General features: G+C 41.6%; 1 protein-coding gene and 1 long non-coding RNA gene across 8 annotated transcripts in view; both read left to right on the top strand.

Annotated features, from left to right (window-relative positions):
• The window catches only part of CARMIL1 (capping protein regulator and myosin 1 linker 1), a 189,241-nt gene that overhangs the window by 39,386 nt on the left and 126,042 nt on the right, over positions 1–23,813 (top strand). The window lies entirely within an intron of this gene.
• Positions 370–18,823, top strand: LOC115616624. Its single transcript, XR_003994336.1, has 4 exons — positions 370–444; positions 5,060–5,062; positions 16,786–16,795; positions 18,813–18,823. It is a non-coding gene; the product is annotated as an uncharacterized LOC115616624 (long non-coding RNA).

Genomic DNA, 23,813 nt, shown 5'->3' on the forward strand with positions numbered 1-23,813 from the left:
GTTAGATAAATCTTATCCTTTGGTTGTGAAATAGCACTCATTCCTGCTCTGTCGCTGCCCTGGAGCCCTTTCTTCCTTTTGTAGTTGACTGTACTGGTATTTTTTTTTCCTCCTGCTTTTTGGGATTAAGGTATAACCTTTCTATTAATTCCCATTGTACGGGAAGTTACTCATAAACGTTATTTGATCCTATCGGCTTCACTGCAAAGGAGGACTATTTTGCAAATAGGCAGGTCGCTTTTCTTCTACAGCAAAGAGCAAGGGTCCTCTTAAACCCAGTAAGCTGGTCACGGTATCACCTACCCTTCTGTTTTGGTAAACAGTCTCTATTGTGGCCAGCAAGGCCAGGGAAGTGATTGTTCCGCTGTCCTTGGCACTGGTGAGGCTGCACCTTGAATACTGTGTGCAGTTCTGGGTCGCTCACTACAAGAGAGGCATTGAGGTGTCCAGAAAAGGGCAACAAAAGAAGGGCCTGGAGCACAAGTGGAGCATGAGGAACGGCTGAGGGAACTGGGGTGCTTAGTCTGGAGAAGAGAAGGATCGGCGGGACCTTATCGCTCTCTACAACTACATGAAAAGAGCTGTAGTGAACTGAGTGTTGGTCTCTTCTCCCAAGTAATAAACAATTGGACGAGAGGAAACAGCCTCAAGTTGCACCAGGGGAGGATTATATCGGGTATTAGGAAAAATTTCTTCACCTTAAGTGTTGTCAAGCACTGGAACAGGCTGCCCAGGGAAGTGGTGGAGTCACCATCCCTGGAGGTATTTAAAAGATGTGTAGATGTGGTGCTTGGGGACATGGTTTGGTGGTGGACTTGGCACTGCTAGGTTAATGGTTGGACTTGATGATCTTACAGGTCTTTTCCAACCTAAATGAGTCAATGATTATAATGCTTAGTAATTTAAAAAAAGAGAACAGAATCCACAATCATTCTGGGTGTTCTTCTCCTTTTTAAATATGGTGGTTATGATGTAGCTATGCTAAGCATGTTTAATCAATAGAGGTTAACCAATAGAGGTTTCTGTGCAAAGTTGTCCAAGCTACAGTTGATAGGTGTCAATCTGCAGCAGATCCCAGGCTTATGCTGCCCTTCAGTAGTCTCCTGCCTAAAGCTGATGCGTCAGCAGTGGTGTGCTTGATTTTTGAATCAATTAGGGGTTCTGCTGCTGGGCTTGTGGGTTTAGTTGAATTAATGAACCAATAGTCAGTGATTTCTGTGGAGGAGGGAAGGTGAAACATTGGCTGTCCAGCAGGTTTTATAAATTTCTGTTTCTTTCAAGTTCAAGTTATTGAATGGGTGGCGATAAAAGCACTTTGTTGGGTAAGTATTGTATCAGTATTTTCTGAATTATTTTTTCCTTCCTGCTCTTTTCCCTTTCTCTAGTAATATTTATTTTAGAGAGAGGGTTTTGGTGGCTGTTTTAGTGGAGTTGTGTTTACATGTTTTAATTCAGTTGGAAAAACTTCAATGCTAAGAAAAAGCCCCCTTTTTTTGTTTTCTGTACCCCTTCCTGTTATTGTTTTTTATACTCTTTACAGTAGCACCCAGTGTCTGCTTTTTGAAAGCTGCAAGAAAACTTTTTGAAAGCTGCAAGAAAAGAGTGAAACAAGTAGGGCTTAGGACATTTTCAGCCTGGCAGAGGAGAGATGGAGGGGTGGTGGGGGAGGACTGGATGTTGGAACAGCAGGTTTCTCGTTGCTACAGCTCGTGGGTGCTGCAATGGGGAGGCTGGAAATGGACATGGGCCTTCTACTCTAGGACCCCATTTTCATGTTGTTTTCAGAAGGGAGAAAGGGGTGCAGACATCGGATGACAAAGACTAAATCCTACTGCACACCTGAAGAGCTATTTGGTGTGTGTATGTATGCGTATATATGCCTATACAGAATACATAGCATAAAGCTAAGGAAAATAGGGAGCAGCTGTGAAGTGCTGTGATGTACAATTATAACAGTTTGTTTTGGAAAGTGTACATCGTTTGCATGTTCCTGTACAGCCATCACAGACTCTTAAAGTAAGTTTTTCTTAACTGTTACATGTGCCATATTGTTTAGATCTTTCATTTTCACAACCAAGTGGCAAGAGTGCTGTAAGAAACACACCAAATAGGCTTTAAGTTAAGTTCATCTCACTGTAAATTTTTTCCAAACTTCCAGTTCCTAGCAGATTGCTCACTGTAAGAATAAGAGCAATAACCTGCATTTGAATCCTTCAGAGTAAAACCAGCCCTTTTAAGTGCATCTAGACAGCAGGGATGGCTGTACCTCTAGTAAGGCTGCATGTTGAATCCCGATCTTCATTTGTTCAAGTTTGGGTGGCGTATCTTTTTTCCTGCCACTCAGTTGACCTGGATGAGCTGCCTGACTTTGTATGGACATATTTTTATGGAGACACCATAGTCGTCTAGTTTGGAGCTTTAATACAGAGGTCTTAGAAGGTGGAGTAAAACCAGGAGGAAGTCCTTGGGGATGCAGTGAAAGAGAGGATGATCAAGAAAGAAGCTTCTTCGGAAAGAAAGTGGCGAGTAGCAAGAAGTGCGTAAACTCCCTGCCTGGACAGTACTGGGATGGAAATCACCTTGCTTCTTTTCTCATGTTGTAATTTTGTACATGAAGTGGCAAGCTGTTAGAGCTTAAGAATTAACCATGCTGGCTGGCAGGTTAAAAATAATCAGGAAATATGTTACTAAATACACTAGGAGTTTATTGAAATGGCAGTTTATTTAAATAGAAACCATTCATTAAATCGGCAATTCTTAAACTTGTTTTGCTGGTCGTAAAGTGTCTTTTTGAGACAGGGGTCTTGCTTTTTCAGGTTCAGCATTCAAAGCATAAGTCTAAACCACTGCATTTCTGCCAAGGGTTTATGGCCTTTTCTTGAGAATGGTGGCATTGGATTGAAGTGTTATTTCACTGACTAATGGTGTGATTTCCCATATCACAGAATGGTTTGGGTTGGAAAGGACCTTAAGATCATCTAGTTCCAACCCCCCTGCCATGGGCAGGGACACCTCACACTAGACCATGTCACCCAAGGCTCTGTCCAACCTGGCACTAATTTTAAAGCAGTTTAAATGTTTAAATTAATTCATTCACAATTTAAATGAAATTTAAATTGCCCCCTTTTTTTTTTTTTTCATGGCTTAGGTTATCTTTTCATTTCTGATTTTAAGCAAGCAGTAGTACTGAAGAATGATTTAAGAAAGTTTGAAAACCAGGTGAACTAGCTGAATAGAAAATTAGACTGGACCTTTAAGGTATTTCTTTGGTTTTCATGCCTGGTGCCTGCTATTGCCAGCAGTGGTTAAATGGCCTGTAGTTGACCTCTTCCATTTTTTTGAAGGTTTTTTTTTTTTGTCTGTTTTCTGTACTGATATAAGAGGAAGTTCCTGAACAAGTTTACATGATTTACACTGTGCTACATAACCCTTCTTGTTTCTTTTCCTCAAACCTCTGACTAAAAGTGTGTGACCTTTTGGGGTGCAAATCACTTGCAGACCTTGTAAATCAGTGGCAAGTTAAATGTATGCTAATGTTTCTTAAATAGATGCAGATATATTTTTTAGGCCTAAACATAGGAAGCCTGTGTATCTAATGAAGTACATGATTTTTATGCCAGACAGTTGTTTCTGTAATACAGTGTAAAAATTTTATAGGTTATCTGGGCAGTATTACAGCAAAGTAGGTAAGCACATGCCAAAATCCAGCTATTCACTAGTATCTATCCTTCAGCATAGGATTATGTGTTAAGGGACTTCTCAGTCACAAGCTAAAGAATTTTGAGTTCTTGGTTTTTTGTGTTGTTATTGTTTGTTTTTTAAATATAATTGAGAAGAATATATGTGACTAGAGACTTGGTTATGCTGTATCAACTGTTTTAGGTTTATTCTAGATGTCTTTGTAAGTCATGTTTGGTTTCTGTGCAGTTATTATTATGTGAACTTTACCAGTCTTGAGTCTTAGTTAATAATTGATGTTTTGTCATTGAGCAAACTTTTATCCTGGGTGAGAAAGAAGGTCAGAAAGAAACCATTTATTTTCTAAAGTGATACAAGCCATTTGGACTTCTCTGTTTAATTACTTCTGCACGGACAGGAAAGGTGTGTCAGGTGATACTGCAGTGGGGTTCCTTCATGGATTGCTTAACACTAGGAAACATCAAATACTGCCTTAAGTCTGCTGAAGTATGTTTCCCTCTACTCTGGGCTTTTGATGGTGATGAAAAACGGTATATAACCAGAGGTTTTCTTTCCGGCTCTGTATCAGAGGGAATGGGTGGTTTTCAGAGTTGTGAATTTGCACAAAGCTACTTTGTCTTAGAAAAACTGGTTCTGAGGCACAACGTAAACCCAGAGAAAAGTGGGCATCCTGTGGTTTTCCCCAGATAACTTCTAAAGAGATGAACTCCAGAGGACTTTGCCTGTTAGCATTACAGTCTAGCAGGAGTCAGACAGCTCTGGGTGCCTTTTGGCAAGCCTGGAAAATAAACTCTCAGAAAGGAAAGAACTGTCCCAGCCTCGAGTATAGTGATGGATGTTTGTACTCAAATGGTTTCATTTGAACATTTCTGTCTGGAGTAGTTAACACAGGGGCACTGAAGCTGTTCACAAACTTACAGCATCTGTAGCGTTCATCCTTATCCCATTTGCTGGATGTCTGCAACATTAGGTCTGAGAGAGCTTTGTTTCACCCTGAATGTCACATAGCTGCTTCAATAGCATGAAGTTTTTCTTGTTTGCTGCATGTGTGTAGCCATTGGCTTTGCACTTTTTTCCCCCTGATGTGTTAATATCTCATTGTGTAAACAAGCTGTATGAAGAAGGAAAGTTGTGCTCTGCTGTCAGAAACCTTGATGGGCGCTACAGTGTTACGGAGATGCACACAGCAGGAATGACAGCTTGCTGGAAAAATGCTGAAGGGCTGGAAAGGTAATGGTAATAGCTTTATCCTGGCTGTGACATGTGCTGTGCAGCACTGGATCTTGCATTCTTCAGAAGCGCAACTGTTCATGAGGTACATGGCCATGTTCACCTGTATCTTAGTTGGCCAAGGATGAAGGCTGTTAACAGCTGTTTTATTAACCTCTTCACATTCAAAACCAGTTGCTTTTATCGCTCGGTGAGTTGGCTAAGATCTCTTGCACAGATGTGTCTCCTGCATCTCTTTTCCAGTAGCCAAGCCTTTTGAAGTGTTATGTGAATTCTGACAAGAAAAGTTGTGGGCCTTTCTGCTTGCAGATATGTAAGGTACTGGGTATGATTTCAGTATTGTCCAGGGGAATTCTGTTCTGCTAGTTTTTCAGCAAGGAGAAGATCTGCAGGGTTTATTAAATAATCTTTAACAAAGATTGATGTCTGCAGTTGTATTTTGAGTATTTCAGATTGAATCCTCAGCCCTGTACCTGAACGTACTCTTTCTACATGATAGGAGTCTTGTCTTATAACCTGCTTGTTCGATATTTCTTGATTGAAGCAATTAGTGTAATAAAAGATGAATTAAGTGACTGTTACAAGAAGAATGGAAAACAGTACCTAAATGAAATCTGTATCAAGAACTTTGAGATAAAATTTTGGATGTTAACTTTGTCTTTGGAAAAATTTTCTTTTAAAGACCTTCGGAAAAAACCTCTGGTGAGAATTTTAAATGCTTGGTAAATGCTTGCGGGAAGCCATTCTGTCACACCCCAAACATACCACAAAGTGATCTAATAGAAGGTGAAGAGCTTTTAAGTTCTATCTCTGTCCTAGCAATGCTGAATTTTATAGGAATATGGAGAAAAGGCATGAAAGGATAAACAGAATAATATCTGCCAGGAGTAATAATTTCCATTTGCTTCATCAAACAAGGCACTAATTAGATAAGTTCTAAAAAAGTCATGATTCTCTTATTCTCATGGTAGCTTTTTGTTTCTTCTAACACTAAGTACATAGCTGAGTTGATTACAGTAGAGCAAGAACAACTACAGCAATTCTAATAATATCTTATTACTTTTAAACCCAGTAGTACTCACATGACAGAAATCCTGCATGCATTCTGTCTGCTTCCTGAAAATTTAATTCACATAACAATTTGTGATATGTTTACCCAGTGAAGTATGAAATCTTGAAATATATGGTTCCACAATAAAATTAGCTCCCCCCCAGTCTCATTCTGGTTGTTCTGTGCCTGTTTACTGATTCACTATTATGGAATTCAGTAGGAAAAAAATCGTTTCAAACACCCATCTTGCAAAATCTCAATGAATGGAGAAGTGGGCTCCCTGTAGGTTGTGTAAAATTAATCACACCTATAGTCTGTAGGTGTAGAAAGTTGTAAGTTCAAGATGTTCTGATAATGTGAGATGGAAAAAAGAATGTACAAAACCAAAAAGTGAAAAAGCAATTGTTTTGTATTACAAAACATACATAGAGAATACTCTTAACTTTATTCCTAATTCTTACTGCAGGAAAAAGTTGGCTGATGTGTCCAGAGAAAATTAAAGTTGTAAATTCATTGTTTTAGAAGGGAAAAGGGAAGATTCAGAGAGACGTACAGTTTTAAAGTACAATAAAAGATGGAGATTGTGAAAGGGGTGGAGTGTGAGTTGACAGTTTTGAACTTTACTGAATCCTCTGATTGGGGATTACTTTGATGTTGAAGTTAGTAATAGTGTCTCCAGGATGAGCAGGCTGATTTTAAAGGGATTAATTTACGTGACAAGAGCTAATATTGAAGACTGATTCAGTGCTGGATTTATGCATTAGTTGATGTATTAATTATGACAACTTTTACACAAAACCACTAACCAACTAAAAGGCTTTTCATCCTTATTTAAACTCACAAAGACTTTGGGAAGTGTCTTTGTCAGAGGGTTGCTACACAACATAGAATGGAAAAAACAGTGTGCTGAGAAAGGAGGAATTGTTCATGCTAGCAGAAGAGTCAAATTTTAAAAAAGCAAACCCAAACTACACAGCATTATTAAATTGCCCAAATGTAGGCCTGGCTGCACACAGCCAAGGTTTAAATTCCTTAAGTTAAAAAAGTGTTTATGACAAAGAGTGCTGATATACAACAAGCTCAACAGCTCTTTAGTGAGTGATAGATGATGAAGTCAACACCTATAGGGCTTTCTTTGAGATAGAGCTGAATCAGCCAAAAAATATTCCCTCCCTCTTGTGCAGGATAGGACTGCAAAGATCCTGCCCTCTTACATTTTTCAAACTGTGCTATTTTAATTCCAGCACGCACGCTGATATTCAGCTGGTTACAAGTGTCTAATTATTGTGATTATATGCATGCAGACTTCATCACTTTTTTTTCAAATGGAGCTGGCAGTGCAAGAGAAGCTTGGCATTTTATCTACTGTATAATTTGCTTGTTTTTATGCTTAGTGTAACAGCTTGCTGAATGAGTGCTGGGGTGAGATGTAGATAAACAACAAAGGGAGGGTGGGCACCCAGGCACGTGGGTCCTCAGTGGTCATTGCACGCATCTGAACAGACCTATCAAACAGGCAGTGGGAAGGCCAGAAAAGTGACAGGATATTCAGAAGTGACTTCTGCTGCTTGCTCACCTACACTGTTGACACCTGTGTCTTCAGTTTCCCCACGGGAGGTCATTTCTCTCTGGGTGAATGACATGTGTTGCTTGAAGAGGGACCTGTGGTGCCTCGGTTTGCGCTCGGTTGCCAGTATTTCCTTGTGGGCACAGTGGGTCCTGGCAACAGCTCCTTGGGATGTGCAGGGGTGTGGAAGGAGGACATCCATTACTGGAGTTCGTGTGCCCCATTGTTTTTGGGGTGGAGGCAACCAGGGATGGTGGCGTTACTCCGTGAGCAGGACCTGGCCGCCAGCCTGCCACCGGGACTGCTGCATGCTGGTTTGCTGAGAGGTGGTTATCACCAGCTCTTTGGAAATCTAAGATGGCTTCAGTCAAAAAGAAACACGTAAATAAAGCCCTGCCCGCCGCACTGGGGCAGAGTGAGAGGCAGGGGTGTCCCAAGAGCACTCTGCTGTCAGGACATGGTGGTAGCTCCTTGCTTGTCCTGTGGTTGCAGTGGAGCACCCAGCTGAGCGAAGGGCAGGAGCCTCAGCAGTCCTCACTGCCTTGCTGCTTCTATGACCTGCACTTACACAGCAGACCCCACTGCTACAGCCTCACCACCTGTATGCTTCGCATGAGTGTTGCGTTCACTTTCTTGGGTGCCTGCACATGGTTTACAGTTTACTTGGGGTGATTTGTTGGAGGCCACTGCCATATTCATTTTGACAGCTTCCTTCTCCCACAGATAGCAGGTGACAGGTAAGCGCTGTATCAGAAAGCTCTGGTTTTGATTCCTAGCCCCACAGACAGCTTGTGACCTGTCAGTGCTGGTAGGCAGGGTCATGTTAGAAGCAATATGAGTCAGACCAGGTATTGATCCCAGTCACTGTCGCAGGTATATGTGAAGGCTCTCCATGACCATGCTTGCTGCTGCTGCCCTTGCTTTTGCTTCATGGAGCCTCCCTGCTGCTTCCCCACTGACTGGACTCCTCGTCCACCCTCCCCTTCCCTGCTTTGCAAACACCAAGGCTGCAGGATGATGCATTGAGATCTGGGCTGTCTCAAGACTGGGCCAAGTTGTTTCCAGCCTGAACCATGACAGGGAAGACTTATGTGTGGACCAACTTACTCCTTGAGAAGCTGACTTAAGTCACCTGGCATGCAGCAGGCCAGGAGGCAACTTCCATGACCTGCACTAAATCCTGTTGTGTGCTGCTTGGGTGGTTCAGTAGTGCTTGGGTGTTCCTGTACTATACCACACTCTGAAATAGTTTGCCAAAAGCTGTTAAGTCAAGTGAGGGTAGAAAATGTTAGCAAAATGACACATTTTGACTCCTTTTTTAGGCATGTCCCTTGGCAGAGCAGATGGAGCTGTGCTAGGAGCGTGCTTTTGCTCACCAAGGAAAAGTAAATGTTTCAAACCTGTACAGCAGGGCCTTCTGAAGCCTGTTTTTCCATTTGACCTTTTTCTGGGTTTTAAGTTGAAAGGTTTGTGATGTTTGTGGTTGTTCTTAAAGCAGTGGCTTGGATTTATTTGTGTTCTGATTTTGTAGTTTTTGGAGTGGAATTTGGTAGCATATGCAAGTTTTTATTTGGAAGCCTAAGGTCCACGTTCAGGTGATTTTGGGGAATAAAATGGGCTCTCATACTACTCTGGTATTGACAACGGGATGTGGGATTTACAAAAAATTATGATGAGACTTGACAGTAAAATGACTTGACAATTCTGCCTGAAGTGAGATCATGGAAATTCTCAGTTACCTCTAAAAGGTCACTAAGTTGCAGTAGGAACCATTGGCTTGTAATAGTATTGTGGTTTATTCATACTTTGTTCTTCTGGAAATTCTAGCATTGCAACAGGAAATTAATGTTTTGTTATCTGAAACTGAAACACACACACACCAGTATTTTGGGAAATATTCTTAAAATGAGAATTCAGAAATACTATTGGGAAGGACATTGAAATGTTGGGTTTCAATAATGTTGTGAAACTTTATTTTCTAAAAAAAGAATTACTAGTTTCAGGTACTGAGTAGAACTAAGGCACATGTCTACTCTTGTGAATAAAGAAATAGAGGGCAAAACAATTGACATAGAAATGTCAATGTCATTTTAGTTTAAAATGCCTATATGCCTCTACATGTTTCTATGAAATGCTGAGCTCAGCAGAAAGTGCTTTGGTGTGTGGGTTTGGGTTTGTATTTTTCTTTTTTTTTTTTGGGTAAAGTATTCATTTGAAGTATTTTTAACATCCTGTCTCTTTCTCCCTCCTGCCCCTTCCCCCTTTTTTGTTTCTTTCATCTGCCATATGTTGCGTGTCTTCTTGCAAGATCACTGAGGATAGATGATATCTAAATATACTTTTTCTCAGTTTTATCACAATGTGGCTCTGATCCTGGCTAGGACTTGAATGTTCTTCAGGATAAAAATGTTAAGGAATATGATACCATTTGTGAAATGGACCCTTTATAAACATAGGAGGTGCTTTGAGCCTTCAGCAGAAACAGCATTTCTCCAAAACATCCTGGTATTTCAACTGAATAAGGTATCAGCCAAAACCATGGGATATTAAATAATATGGTTATGAAACAAGTGGGTTTGCTTTTTAATCAAATATCGTATGTATGGTGTATTTTTATGTTCTGCTATGAGTTCTATGTCCCCTGAATAAGGACTTCAAGACAGGTATGTGTTTGGAATGCATTTAAAAATGCAAAGTTGGAAGAAGGAAAAGAAAATTTAAAGAAATGTATCCAACCAGCCTTTTAATCTTTCTTCCATACCAATAAAGCAGTTCCCCCCTTTGTCTGAAGAAACAAAGATTTTTCAGTATAATCTGTTCTTCTGTTGTTTTTTAATTGTAATGGGGTCTAGAAATCAAAAAGTAGTTATCCACAGTATTCAATGTAATGACTGGGGATTCTTGAGCAAGCCTAGACTACGTTAGCTTAGATACTAGAAGTTGTATAGCACAGAAAGGAAGAGATGATAGCAATGAATAGTGGCTTCACAGTGCTGTAGCTGGGCTGCTTCCTGAGGTTTTTCTATATGCTGTGGTTCATGCCATTTAGACATAACTATGTATTGCCCAAGGCACTGTCTCTTTCAGAAGCTTTAAAATAGACAAAGTAAGGGAAGATTATGAGAAGTCACTATTCTGAAGTGGGGGGACTTGCTTGGTTTTACTGACAAAGTCCTGAACAGACTGGGGTCTCTTGTGTCTCCATCAGGCTTCAATCTATTTGACAATACAGCCCTTTAGTAGCTTGTTCCCTATTACTCAGTAGGTGAAGGACACTGGGGTAAATAAAGTAATGCAGAAAACTCTAAGCCTCTTGACAGAGTGGCGTGGGTAGTAGATTGGGGAATGGCAAATAGGTGTCTTTTGTCCCCTCGTGTTTTTGGGGTGTGCTGCAAATCATAGGCTATGGAAAAGAGAGCATTCTCTGTGAGATCCCAAATGCAGCCAAAAAATGGTTTAAAGCCTAGACTACAGTTATTGCAGCAGGATGGAGGGAAGTGCAGGATGTACCTAGCTTTACAGCTGATTTTGTAGCATTTCTAAGTATTCAGAAGCATTCATACCTGGTGGTTTTGTGTTGTTTGAGAATGCTTAGTACTTTCTTTAACAGGACTAATAAGAAGTAGAAATCTACTTGCACTTACTGGATGAGCATGATTCTCCCCTTCTTTACCACCTTGCCTTTTTACTTCCTTTATTAGTGAATGTGAACTATTTCAGATGTGTAGGTATTAATTTGGAAATGTTAAGAGTTTCCTGGCAGCAGTTTTTTCTGCAACAGAGGAATCTAGAAGTGTAGTGGGGCTTTGTTTTAAATATTAGTAAGGAATAAATAAATAAAAATGGTTAATTTATTTTAAAGTACACATTATTTCAATATAGGGTTCTGGGTTTAATGTTTATATAAAGTGAACAATAACTTCCAGTTTGGGAATGTTATTGTTCATGTTACTGCAGCTTACGGGAAGAAATAAGATCAGATTGACTGACTCATTTTAAGGATATTTTGATTCTTTTTTTTCTAAGTTGAGCAACTGTTGTGGGCTTTTTTTGTTGTTGATTATCTTCTGTTACTGCTCACATCATACTTGGCAGCTAATTCTGTGTCCCTTATATACCATGCTGTTCTGGATCCGTTGCTTGTGGGTGGGTGTTTTTTTGCTAGCCATTTTTTCATGGCTTGTATTATAGCTTTTTCCCATCATTACATCTACCTTTCTCCATCTTCCCAATGAGGTGCGTTAGTGGGAACACTTCTGTATAACTGAATTGGGATATAGAAGTTTGCTTTTTATATGTATCTGACATGAATTCTGTAGATTCCAGAGGTGGTCTGTGAGAACTGAACGCACTGCTGGACCTACCTGTGTCAAGCTGGGGCTAGCTGCACCTCCAGACCTGCAGAGTCCCAGGTGTCTAGTAGGATTGCACAAGAATTTAACCTAAATTCCTCTGGACTTTGTCTGGCTAGTTGTAGGAAAGACAGGCAGCTAGCAGTAGGAAAGGCCATGTCACGTTGGTCTGAAGTGGTTTTTCTTTTTGGTGCTGGCAAACTGATGTTGTGTTTTATTCTGTTTTCCTTCAGCCTGTTTCTTTAATTATGCTTCCCTTTACGATGTGTTCCAATGCCATATGTTTCTACCGAGGTGATTTTTATGAGCAGTAGTTGCCTGGATGACTTGTTTTTGTTTGCCATTTCCTCTGCCTTTTTTTTTTAACTCATTTTTAAATCTAGTTACTACATTTTTTTAGTGTTCTCAGGTCATATAACACCCTATGCTTAATAGTTTTGTAAAAGTCCTTGCACCTAGCCCTGCAATTGCATTTGCCAGTTTAAGAATCCACAGATGGCAATTACTGAGGTTTTTCTAGTTTAGAGTGGATTAAGCTCTTTGCGTTTTGCTGCTGTTTTCATGCTCTCTGCCTCATAGGCATCTTGAATTTCCCAGCCTGTAAAACAAAGTTAATTCCATTTCAAGACTGTTGAAAGTTGCCTGTAGGGCATGTTGATGGTGGATGCTCTGCACAAATGTTGTGGGATGCCTAAGTGAAATTTTCATTTTATTGTTTAAAAGTAAGGATAGCAATGCCACAGAAAATCTACAGCTATGTATTGATTTATTTTTTCACCTCAGTGGAGTATTCCTCCCACTCTTCCTCTACACTGCTCTATGTGCTTGTTCACACTGAGTGGGAGCAGCATTATTCTTCTTCCCAGTGCTCACTCATTGTTCAGTGAGGTACTATCCAACAGATGACCCTTCCAGGCACCTCGTCCTTTGCCCAGGAGGAGGGCTGTGCTTGTGCAGCTCTTGTGCTGAAATCTGTCAGTAAAAAAGAAGCAATTTCTCTGCTAGCTCTCAGGATTTTGCAAGGACAAAAAGAGGCAGAAACACACATCTGAGTCACGAAATGTGGTATTTCCCAACAGATAGATGATAGACCCCAAAAGATGCTTTCTGAATGTGTGTAGTAAAGCTAAGAGTGGGTTAGATGTGAATGATAGAAAGATAGAAAGACTGACTCACCTTGGTGAGTTTAAATGGTTTGTGCAGTTTCTAGTTGATGGCGTGTTAAAGTCCATTGAGATTCCTAAACAGCATTTCCGCAGCTAGCGAGGTGAGTGAAGCCAGCTTGTCTCTAGTTTCACTGGGGAAATAGAGAGTGGGCAAGAACAGGTAAAAAGATAAAGCCACCACAGAAAAAGTGTGTTTGGGCAAGCGTTATGACTTTGGGTGATGGTTCTTTCACTGATGACTTCTCTTAAAATAAGAACACTTTAAAAGGTGAAGCTCAGCAGATGGTTGCATCATCTGTGGTTGAGACTGTAAAGGTGGAGGCTGAGGGGACTTCTAGAAGAGCTTGGCACACCCTGACAGAGGCGAAGTACAGGGTGTTTCTCCTTTTGTACAGTCCCTCCTTGCTGTCCTTCTGCCCTCCCCAAACCCTAGAGAGCAGGTAGAAACCCCATTGCATTCTGCTGTTTACAGAGGGAGGCTGGAGGGCTTCCAGGAAGTATGGTTTTTGAAGCTCATGAAGCATCAAGTCTCTAGCAATGGTATTTTCCTCTTCTCTTTTCCTTCTGAATTCCTCTGGGAGCTAGGACTGAATCTTAAAAACTTTACAATTTTAGAATTTAAAATTTTAAAATATAGAGTTTTAGAATCAGTAGAAGTGAGGGTTCCAGAAGGGTTGTCCTTCTGGAGGATTTATGCAGTGGGAATGATGCTGTTGCTTAAACAACTGCTTGGCCATAGACACTTCTGTTTGGATTGCTCTTGGAGAGGCTTGTTTGACTCTAATGTTTTTTGTCATGCCAAGCCAACTTCTTTTAGCCTTTCACAGGGCAGAAAAGGAAAGCCTTGCTCACATTTTAAGGAGTATTTGAAATCTACTGTTGCCTCAAGCTTTAACTTCCTGTGCTGTGCACTAGAGTGTCTGATAATGAAAGATGAAAGCTTTCTATTTTTGTCTTGTGAATGTAGCTCATGTTTCATGGGCCAGATTGGTTGATTTTTGTGTGTTCCTTTTCAGTGCTGCCTTTATCTTGGAGAAGGAGGGAATAGTGACTTCACTGAGATGCTAAATTTAAAGTTGTTAGAAGAAGTAAGGATGTGTATCTGGGGTCTTTCCAGCTTTTCAGAGTCAAGGCACCTGAAGAGGCTGATGTGTGACCAAGCATGTCAAGTTGAAAGGATGGTACGTGGGCACCAGAAACCCCCTTGCCCTTCATCCCAGTGAATATCACAAGTGACAAATCTGTGCACCCTGTGACACATAAAGACAATCTTTCTCTCTTTGTCACTTGAAGCATACACTGCAGAGATAGCTGCTTAAAATACACCTTTGAAAAAAGTTATGATTGATGCTGGGTTTTTAATTCTGTGTGGCTAGTACACTAAAGAGCTTGATATGGTAATTTTTATTTACATAAAGGTATTCTCAAAGATGAGGGACAGCAAATTTGTGTTGTGGGTTGTTTGTTTTTAGTCCCCCTCTTCCCTTCTCCCAGCTGTGCAAAGTACAGAGCTGATGTTAAATGGAGAAGGGAGAGTGCAAAAAGCGTACATAGAGGAGAGGCCATGCCTCGAGTGTAACCTATTTTCTGCCTTAGATTTACAGGGAAGCTTGCTTACCTGAACTGTAGTTATCCAAGTGTTTTTTACTGTATGAGTATAAAAGCAAAATATGATTTGTATTTTTCTTTTTCTAAGACTAACAGCCCAGCTGTAGAATTAATAGTTTTTCATTATAGTTGTGCGTGTTGGGCTGTTTTCCCGCCTCACTCTCAGATGTTACTATTTCCACATTGTTTTTTAGGATGATGGATACCTTAATTAAAAACATGTCTGCACAAGAGTTGCAGAATGAAGTACTACGTCTTTTCATGGTATGTTCCTGCTGTAGGGTTTTTTCTGCAAAGACAGAAGCCTGCATACTACTGTGACCAGTTTGAAGTGCTCCAGAGCAGATGCCACCCATGTTCTGCAGGGAGCTGTAGTCTAGGATGCAGTTCTGTCTGCAAACCACAGCCAAGAAGTTCTATGGCTCAGCCTTACCTCTCTTTCTCTGTCAACTTTTCACTGCTATCCCTTTCCAACCTGCCAGTGGTTGGAACTGGCAGCAAGTGTGATGCCTAGGCTGTTCTGGCAGAACTTGGGTTAGGTGAATGCTACTGTATTTCACCTCCTTCTGAACACTGGCATACCTGGACAGCATTCCACATCAAGGACGGCCAAGATCCCCTGCAAAGCCGTGCTGTATTCATTACAAAAGAGTTAGGGTTGTTAATGTTTGTAGTAGGTGCTACTTTTTGTGATGGTACACCCCAACTACAGCTTCATTGTCAGAATGCCTAAGACGTTTTGTACCACGCTGCCCTGTTCGTTATGAACTGGCTGGCGTCGTTAGCATATTTACAGTAGGTCCTGCTTTTTGTGATGACAATATCCAAACTGTTGTGGAGCCAGGTGTCTAGTTTTCTTGTTTATAAATCACACTGGCACTGCTGGGTTGCAGGCGTGTGTGAGAAGTTTGGCTTGTGTATGCTTTTGTACAGCATCAGCAGCTCATTGTCAGGCCCTGCATGTGTAGTACAGAAAGAAGCACTAAGCTGCTTGGGCAGCCTTTCCTGCTGGGAGAGGTGGTGTTCTGTTCTGTGGAAAAAGATGTCTCACATGAAAGCATCTGGGAAGGCTTTATTCAGCTTCCTTAGTGTACCTTATTTTCCAGAAAGCAAGAGCTGTGCTAAGGCACACACAATCATCAGAGGTTTCCTTGTTGTAAGTGAGAAAATCCACAGTGATTTTATTTTTTTTACTTTTTCTATGACAAACTCCCAGCCTAGGCAGATGAGAATAGAGTACAAGCGATGAACAGTGAGCCTTGTACAAGAGCTAACTTCGTGTTTGTTCTGCAGTATGAACTCAGCGCTTGTTTTTACTGGTTATGAAAATATGAAGATTTTTATGTTTTACTGTTTCACATTTGTAAGATAGCATAAAGGACATCTTACAGGGTATCGTTTTAATCCTGCTTGTTAGAATTCAAAGTACTGTGTTCAAAAGACATAAAAGTACATTTTAGTCCAAATCAAAATGACAAAAAGGAGTTTATGTTGGAGAGCTGCATTTGGAGTGTACTTGAAGTGAGTTGCTGCTTTGTTCTCCAAGTGCTCTGAGGCAGAACAGGCTGTTGCTGTTGCAAGAGACCTTTGTACACTGATTCCCTACCTCTCCCCAGCAGTTTGGGAAGCTCAGTACCCTGCTATGTTACAGGCTTGAGCTGGCATGTTGGTAAACAAAATAGGTTACCTTGAAGTTGTTGATGGGAGCCAGAAAGGAAGCACGGAGTAGACACTGTGGCTTGTGTGGAGGATACAAATAAGGAGGCTCTCTGCACTGCTCTCGAGGGACCTTGTTCACGAGTAATGGTGTGTGTACGAGCATTGCACACAAACATGCATGTTCACGTGTAATTGTCTCTGCAAAGGGAATGGCAGAAAGCTGACTGTTTGCCTGGCTAGACAGCTGCTGGATCTGGTTGAGCTATTGCAGGAGCTGCTACTTTTTCCACATGCACATTTTTTTTTCAACATAGCTGGAACTAAATGTTTTTCCTCTTAAGTGAAATACGTCCATAATTAAAATAAATTCGTCAGTGAGCCAGCTTCCTGGTGGCTATGGGATTGCTGGAGGATGGCCAGTGGGGCTCACTGACTGAAGATAAGGATTGGAAGGCAGCAGCGTGTAAGTCTAGAAATGGGAAACGCTGGTACTTGGCTACACAGAGCTAGAACTGCTTTGTGAGCAGTCTGAGTACACATAGTGTACTCAGTGACACATCTCTGTTTGAAACATGGGTTTGGCTTACAATCTGCAGCCACGCTCCATGAGTTACAGAGCAAACTTCAATTAATGTTTGCATTTTGTTTGGTAGGCGGCTCTTTTTTAATGTTGCTCAGGATAATTTGTGCTCTTCCTTTTTTCCTGTCTTCCTTCTCTCTTGCAGTATGTAGTACAGTTATTTATCTTCAGTTTTTCTGTTTTCTCTTGTCTTTCTCCTTGTTCTCCTGCTTGCTGCTTAGGTTCATAAGGAAATGGGTTCATCTCCTCCACCTGTGTGCTGTGTCAGTAACTGAAGCTGCCTCTTCAGAGGAGAGCAGGGAAGGGAAATGCTGATATCTGTAAGCTCAGAAGTCAGCAAGGTCCCATGCTGTATCAGTGTGACATTTCCATTTTTAAAAGGGGTTTCCCAGAGTGGGGAGGAGCGCTATCAGAGTCAGGTTTAGAAGAAGAAGGGGCTGTGTAAAATCGCAGGCGGGTTCTTAGCAGTCAATACCTGTTTGTTAATGGTTCCACCTTTATGACAAGTTAGATTTGTGGAGAGAAATGACTGCAGGAATTACTTTAAGTGGAAACACCCAGAATCAATGGATTTTCAGCGTTGTGGGTTTTTTTCCTAAGAGACAATAATAATGAGCATCAGTACTTCTGATATTGTCTAAGAGTCTAAACAAAGGCAAACACCATGTCCAGCAGTAAATTACTGCTTTGTTTTTTATTTTTGGGGTTTGTTTTTGTTGTTTTTGAGTGACACCCCTGATCCTATTTGGTATTGCAAGTCTCTGTTGCTGTTTTAAAGTTTTCCCATAGAACTAAGAGAGAAATCATGACAGTTCACCAAAAATGAATGCATGAAAAAGTTGAAATGTGTATTTAATGCAAGACCATTGGAAGCACATCCACATGGAGAGATGGTGCTGCCTGGAATATTTGTGCTGTCTTTGTAGGAAGGCGATGTTATTGCTGCCCCATTGAGGAGTGAGTTTTTCTAGAACTTCTCAAGTTTTTGAGAGAAGTTTTGCATCCTGTAATGTGCAGTGGCAAAAAGTTAAGAGCCAAGCCATTCTGTTGATTACATTTTATAGTTTATAGACACGCTTTAATATCTTGCTTAGCAAATGTAATTGTTACTGATGAAAATTGGGAAGTTAATACTTACATGACCCAAGGCAAACAGCTGCGAAACAAGCCCGTTCCTGAAGTTTTCGGTTTGAGCAGATGCCTCCATTCGGACAAAACTTCAAACAGCTGTGACTCATGGCCACCAATTACAAGTGTTTTGTTGTTCCTCAGGGTACAAAGCAATTTCTTTTATGTTTTGAGCAGTGAGTCATGGCTGAAAAAGATTTCGGTAGTACTTCTAAAGGTAAATTGGAAGCAGTGATTCTTTGGACAGCATCCGAAGTTCATGTACCGTTACTTGTGGTGAAGGACTCTGGTTTGGTGGTGTGGCTTTACTCAGAGAAGGTGACCGTGTGGTTCATAAGGTTTATTCTGCTGGTGTGCTTGACCACTTCTGGAGTCATTGGTGACAAAGAACCGTGAGTTTCCACAGTTTGGTACTGGTTGCAGACAGATAAGAATGTTGATGGTTACATTTTCATTAGAGATGAGGTATGGGATTGTGCAAGGCGCTGGTAATTCCTGGCTTGATTCACTGTGCTCTCCTGTTGTGCAGGTACCAAGGTTTACAAAACACGCAGGCTGCTGTTGCTTGAACTTCACTCCTCAGCCAGATTGACAGTGCTCTGTTGTGCAGCCTTGTGGGGTGCCCAGCCTCCCCGTCACACTAGCCCAGCCTCTGTGCCGTCAGTGAGGTCTTCTTGTTGTGTTTAAGATAAAACTAAAGCGCACTGCCTTTACTGTGAGCTAACCTGAGAACAGTGTCATGAAATTACAGATGTTTTTAGAATATAAAAAGCTAAAGAAGAGGGTGTCAGCACTTACTCTAGTGCAGTAGCTGTGGATATGGGAGGGAAGCGTTGTTCTCACCTGCTCTTCCAGGTGAGAACGCTTCTGCTTATGCATAGTTGGCAGCAGATTGATTCGAGCTGCCTTGCCTGTCGGCAGGTCTGAAGTTGTTTCTTCCTGTACTGGAGGAAGTTTTATGTTCTGGGATAGGTATTCTGGCTGCACATGTGCCACACTTCTGCTGCCTCTCTGTGCTACAGTCAAGACCAGAGGTGAGTAGGCCATGTCAGCTTCCCAAGCTGCTGCGCATGAGGTTTCTCTGGATTTGGTAGCATCTAGATGCAAAGGTGTGGGGATTCGCACAGCTGATTCCAAGTCAGGGGTGGAAGAGCGTAGCTGATAGCTGTCATGTCTTTGTAACTTCTCCCTCGGGGCAGGGGGGCGGGTGGCTCTTCCTTTCTCAGGGCAGCAGGCATCGAACAAGCAGAAGGAGTGAAGCTACCTGGCCTCTGGAGTGCAAGTATTTAATGGTTCGTGGGGCAGCTGGGCAAATGAGTAAGTTCCCTGGTGTCTCCTTCCTCAGAGGCATGGATTTGATACTGTGGAGGGTGTGGAGTGCAGCTGACTTCCCCAGTGACTCTGCTTGTCTGCTGACAATGTTGTAGATGGAAGATAAATTGCTCATCATTGCAGTCTGACAGCTGCCTAGAGAGCAGAATAGGATTAATTCCTCAAGTTCTTCTTTAACTATTTCATTTACCTGGGTGGATGTTCACTACTAAATTCTGAATTCCTTTACAGGAATTAATAGTAATATAATTATCTGTCTTGTTCCTTTCGTGTATGCTTAGCATCCTAGGTAACACAGCTAGTATATTGTTATTTATCTCTCTTGGGGAAAAAATCTAGATTGTTAAAATAAGCTGGTAATGCAGTCTTACCTCATTTGCTAGAGGCTGTTGCCTTGGGCTATGGCTGATTTCATTAACCAGTCATGAAAACTCTGCAGTTTTCCATCTTTGCTCTTCATCGGGTATATTACCATTTGTATTATGTATCTGCAGTTTGTTCAGGGCACAGGGGTATTTGTAGGGTATTTGTGTATTTCTGGTGTATTTACATAAGGCTGCTTTGTCATGATTGCAGACTGGAGTTAGGTCTTAATGCATGGGTTGATGGACAGCTGCTGTGTAATTAAGTAAGAAAATGCCCTATTCATTCGGCAGGGAGGTTTGCTTGCCTTGTATTGTGCCATTCAGTTACCTATTGAGGTGTTACTCTCTGAATGGGCTGTAAGAACAACAGGCTGCTGGAAAAGCAGGTAGCAAAACAACAGCCTGAAATAAAATACTTTCTGGAGGCGTCTTAAGGGTGGTTAATAGATAATTCCTGAGCTTTTAGCTGTTGAAAGTCTGCTCTGAGCTCCAGCCAGGTTACAAAACATGTTTTGTCTGGCAGTAATATGGAACAGTGAGCCAAAGGGTTACGAACAGTTAAAAAAATCTTTTCTGACAGAGTTCGGGCCCTTGTTTCAGAAAAGCTGTTAAGAGAGGATGAAGGAGGTAGGGTTTCTCCTGTGTGTCCAGTGCAGGAATTTGATAGCCAGGCTTTGAGGTATGTATTTGTTGTTTCAAACCCATATTCCTCTAGTTGTTTTGTTTTTTTCCTACTGATAAGATTCAGTAGTGGTTGGAGAAGGCTGCTTAGCCACTCGACTTGGTATGGCCACAGCCTTCCAGGAGGGAGAAGACTCGGGATATGGGGTCCTGGGACAGGGGATGCGGGGCTGCAGGCACCATGGGCTGGGACCGGGTCTGAGCAGGAGCAGGCAAGGATCCAGGGATAAGCTTGGGAGCTCAGAGGGGTGCGCTGGCAAGGGCTGGAGGGCAGCCCAAATGTGCAGACTCCCAACAGTGACACTGCAGCCACCTTTGCTGCTTTTATTAAAATCATAAATGGTGCTTTGTGAACATATAAAAAAGAGAACCTGGAGAATGTTGTGTGTTAAAATGTCTGGTTTTAAGTTGTAATTTATTGGGGTATTTTCCTGAAGATGAGAGTCAGTTGCTTGTTTGGCTGTGTCTGCTTTATTTGGGACCTTGAAAAGGAAAACTCTTATAAAATGAAACTTTATTCCTGTGTACAGTTCTGGGACAGATGCTGTATGTTGTCATGTTGTTCTCATTGGAAAGCAAACGTAAATATAGCTACAGCAGTGTTAAATGCTGTGACTAACCTAAGATGCTCTGTAACATACTGTTTAAGATTTTATGCTGCCAAGCATGTTATCTTCCACTGAAAAGAACATTTGCTACAAGTTTATTTTAGAACTCTGCAAGGGGTTGCTAAGCATATATGACAAATGGATTGCTACCTGCAGTATTGTGAAGAATTTTGTAAGAAAATATTGATAATGTTTTCTGTTTCTTTAGTACGAAAGAAGTCCTGTGGAAAAAAATGCCCATGTATCCTTTTTGTGTATTTTATTGCTCCACTGTATGCATGTACTTATGTATATCTGTGAGGACCCCCCCATTCATTTAGTTCTCCTCTAATTGCTGATTAATTTAGAAGAAAGAGTACTATCAGGTCTTCTGTTCTCATGTTTTTCCCTTTCTGTTTCACCACTGAAGAGCTGATCTATACTTCTCCTTGTATTAGATAGAGGTTTTTTCCTCTTTTCCTCTAGTCAGACACAATGTCTTCTTCCGTGGTGCTGTGGAGGTTACCGTCTAGGTGACCTCTGCTTTTTAATGTGCAAGCAAAACAAACTTTGTGTAGGCATAGTCAAGCATAAGAGTTTGTGGGGGTTTTTTCTGATTATGGTTTATTTTCTTTTTTTAAATAGCATGAACCTTTTAGAAAACCCCCATTAGTATGAATGTGCTTATCTTGGCTGATGTGATAGCTAAATGGAAACTGAAAGGGCTCTTTGGAAACCACTTGTATATCTGTGGATAGCAGGAGTGTCAGGATTCCAGCCGACTTGACCAAAATTACATGCTGTATGTATGTTAGAGCATATGAGCAAAGCATGCTACCAGGTTAATTTGCCCAAACGAGGATCTGATTTTACAGCAGACTCGTTTCTGTGCTTCAGTTTTCCTGAGTTTGCTTTTCAATTCTGTGAGTTAGCATCAATATGCATGGAAGGACATTTTCTTTGGACCCTGCACCGAATTATTCTGAACTGTGTAGAAGCCCTCACAGTGAGAGGAGTTGAATGTCTCACCTAGCCTGTTAATGGGTTTTTCACTGTGTATTTTTGCACCTATTTGAAGCAGTGATATTAGCCTTCCAATTACTGTTCAAGCTCTTTGAGTGTGCGGATGAGCAGTTATGCAACGTGTCTGAGTCGCTTCCTTTTTCCCAAGAGTGGGCAAGGACTGGCAGGACAAGTACTCACTTCTGAGTGCAAGTTAACTCTTGAACCGAAATTCAGAGCTCAGGCTGCGAGTACTCTGAACAGGTCCCTGATAAATAAGAATGAGGGGGTGCTAGCTCTTAAAGAAGGGATGCCGCATGTTAGCACAGTGTCAGGAGAGATGGATTTCAGTCTGGTGTTTCTGGAATGTCGAGTGTAAATTCATGTAGCATTGCCATTTTTCATCTATCATAGAAAGCGGTGAGGGGTTTTTATTTATTTATTTAAGGTTAATCTATCCAAATGGCACTGATTGTTCTAGTGTAGTGGTTAAACAAAAACATGAACCCTCGTGTGTGGGCTTGTTACTGTGCTATTTGGTGCCCTAGTGGTCTGCCCTGCCAGCTTCCAGTGTCTTGTTTCGCCTTCAGGGACCTCCACCATGCCTGTGCTTCTGCCTGTGGAACCTGGAGCAGCTTTGCCAGCTTTATCAGCAGAGGCATCTCCAAATGAGGCATCTGTGTCTGGGTAGGATGCTTGGGGGTGAACTGCCAAGTGGTAATTACCAGAGCAGAGGTCTGCCAGCGCTCAGTCTGTATACCTAAATCACAGAATGATTCAAAGTCATCCAGCTGTGGCGCATCACCGGCTTGTTTAGATGTTTAATTACATTGTCCTGCTGCTGCTGCTCTTTCCTACAATAATAACACCCCTGGCTGGGTTGGTGGCATGGCCATGGCCATGCATGACTCCATGGGGTGCTGGAGAACTGATTTGGTGTGCATGTACATGTTAGCTCCCTGCCTGGATGAGCAACCTGAGCAGCTGTGTGGCATTGCAAGTGCCATGCAGAGTGATGGAACTGGGGGGAGATCAGGCTCAGCCTCTCAGGGATAGCCCTGTGGTTACGCTGGATTAGTTGTAGTGTGCAGCTGCATCCTAAGACCGCATTTTGGCACGTGCATGGAGGCTTTGCACTTCTAATTGATTTCGCTCACTTTCTTTCCTGTTTTCTCCAAGTGTGACCTAGAACATGGAGTGCCGAGGCTGATGCAGTGCCCCTGGCAATGGAAACAGTTTTATGTAGTATTACAGGGTTCCCTTTTTAATTGGGGGATTTTTCATCTTGGGTTGAGTGATTTAGATTTCCTGTTTCTTATCAATGTTTTAGTGGATGTAGTTGGATCGTTGAAGAGAACAGTTCATACACAGAAACGAGGAAGAAAGAGGAGGTAGATCCTGCTTCTAGCGTTGGTGGATCATCTGCAAATATGCCTGCATGACTGTGTGGTTAGAAACAAAAGCACCATGTATTTGTGTGACTATCGTAAAGCTTCATGTCTTTAGTATCCCCAGTTGTGTGCAGCTATTGCTCCCTTCCCCTGGCACCCTCCATCAGCTTTACTTAATAACTAGGGTAAGTCACAGATGACTGTTCAACTCCAGACTTTTCATTTTTGTGTGTGTTACAGATTCGCTGACTGTATTTTGATAACAGAATTGACTTCTAAAGCTATACCAAAAATGTACCAGTTCTGGGTAAGACAGAGGATGCTGTCTCTGCGTGAGATAGCATTAACTGTCTTTTTTGTTTGTTTCTTAAGAGACATTATCTTTTAAGTCTTATCCTTTCCTTCATAGTTTTCA

The sequence above is a fragment of the Strigops habroptila genome, chromosome 1 (assembly GCF_004027225.2).
Source record: "Strigops habroptila isolate Jane chromosome 1, bStrHab1.2.pri, whole genome shotgun sequence".
Taxonomy (NCBI): domain Eukaryota; kingdom Metazoa; phylum Chordata; class Aves; order Psittaciformes; family Psittacidae; genus Strigops; species Strigops habroptila.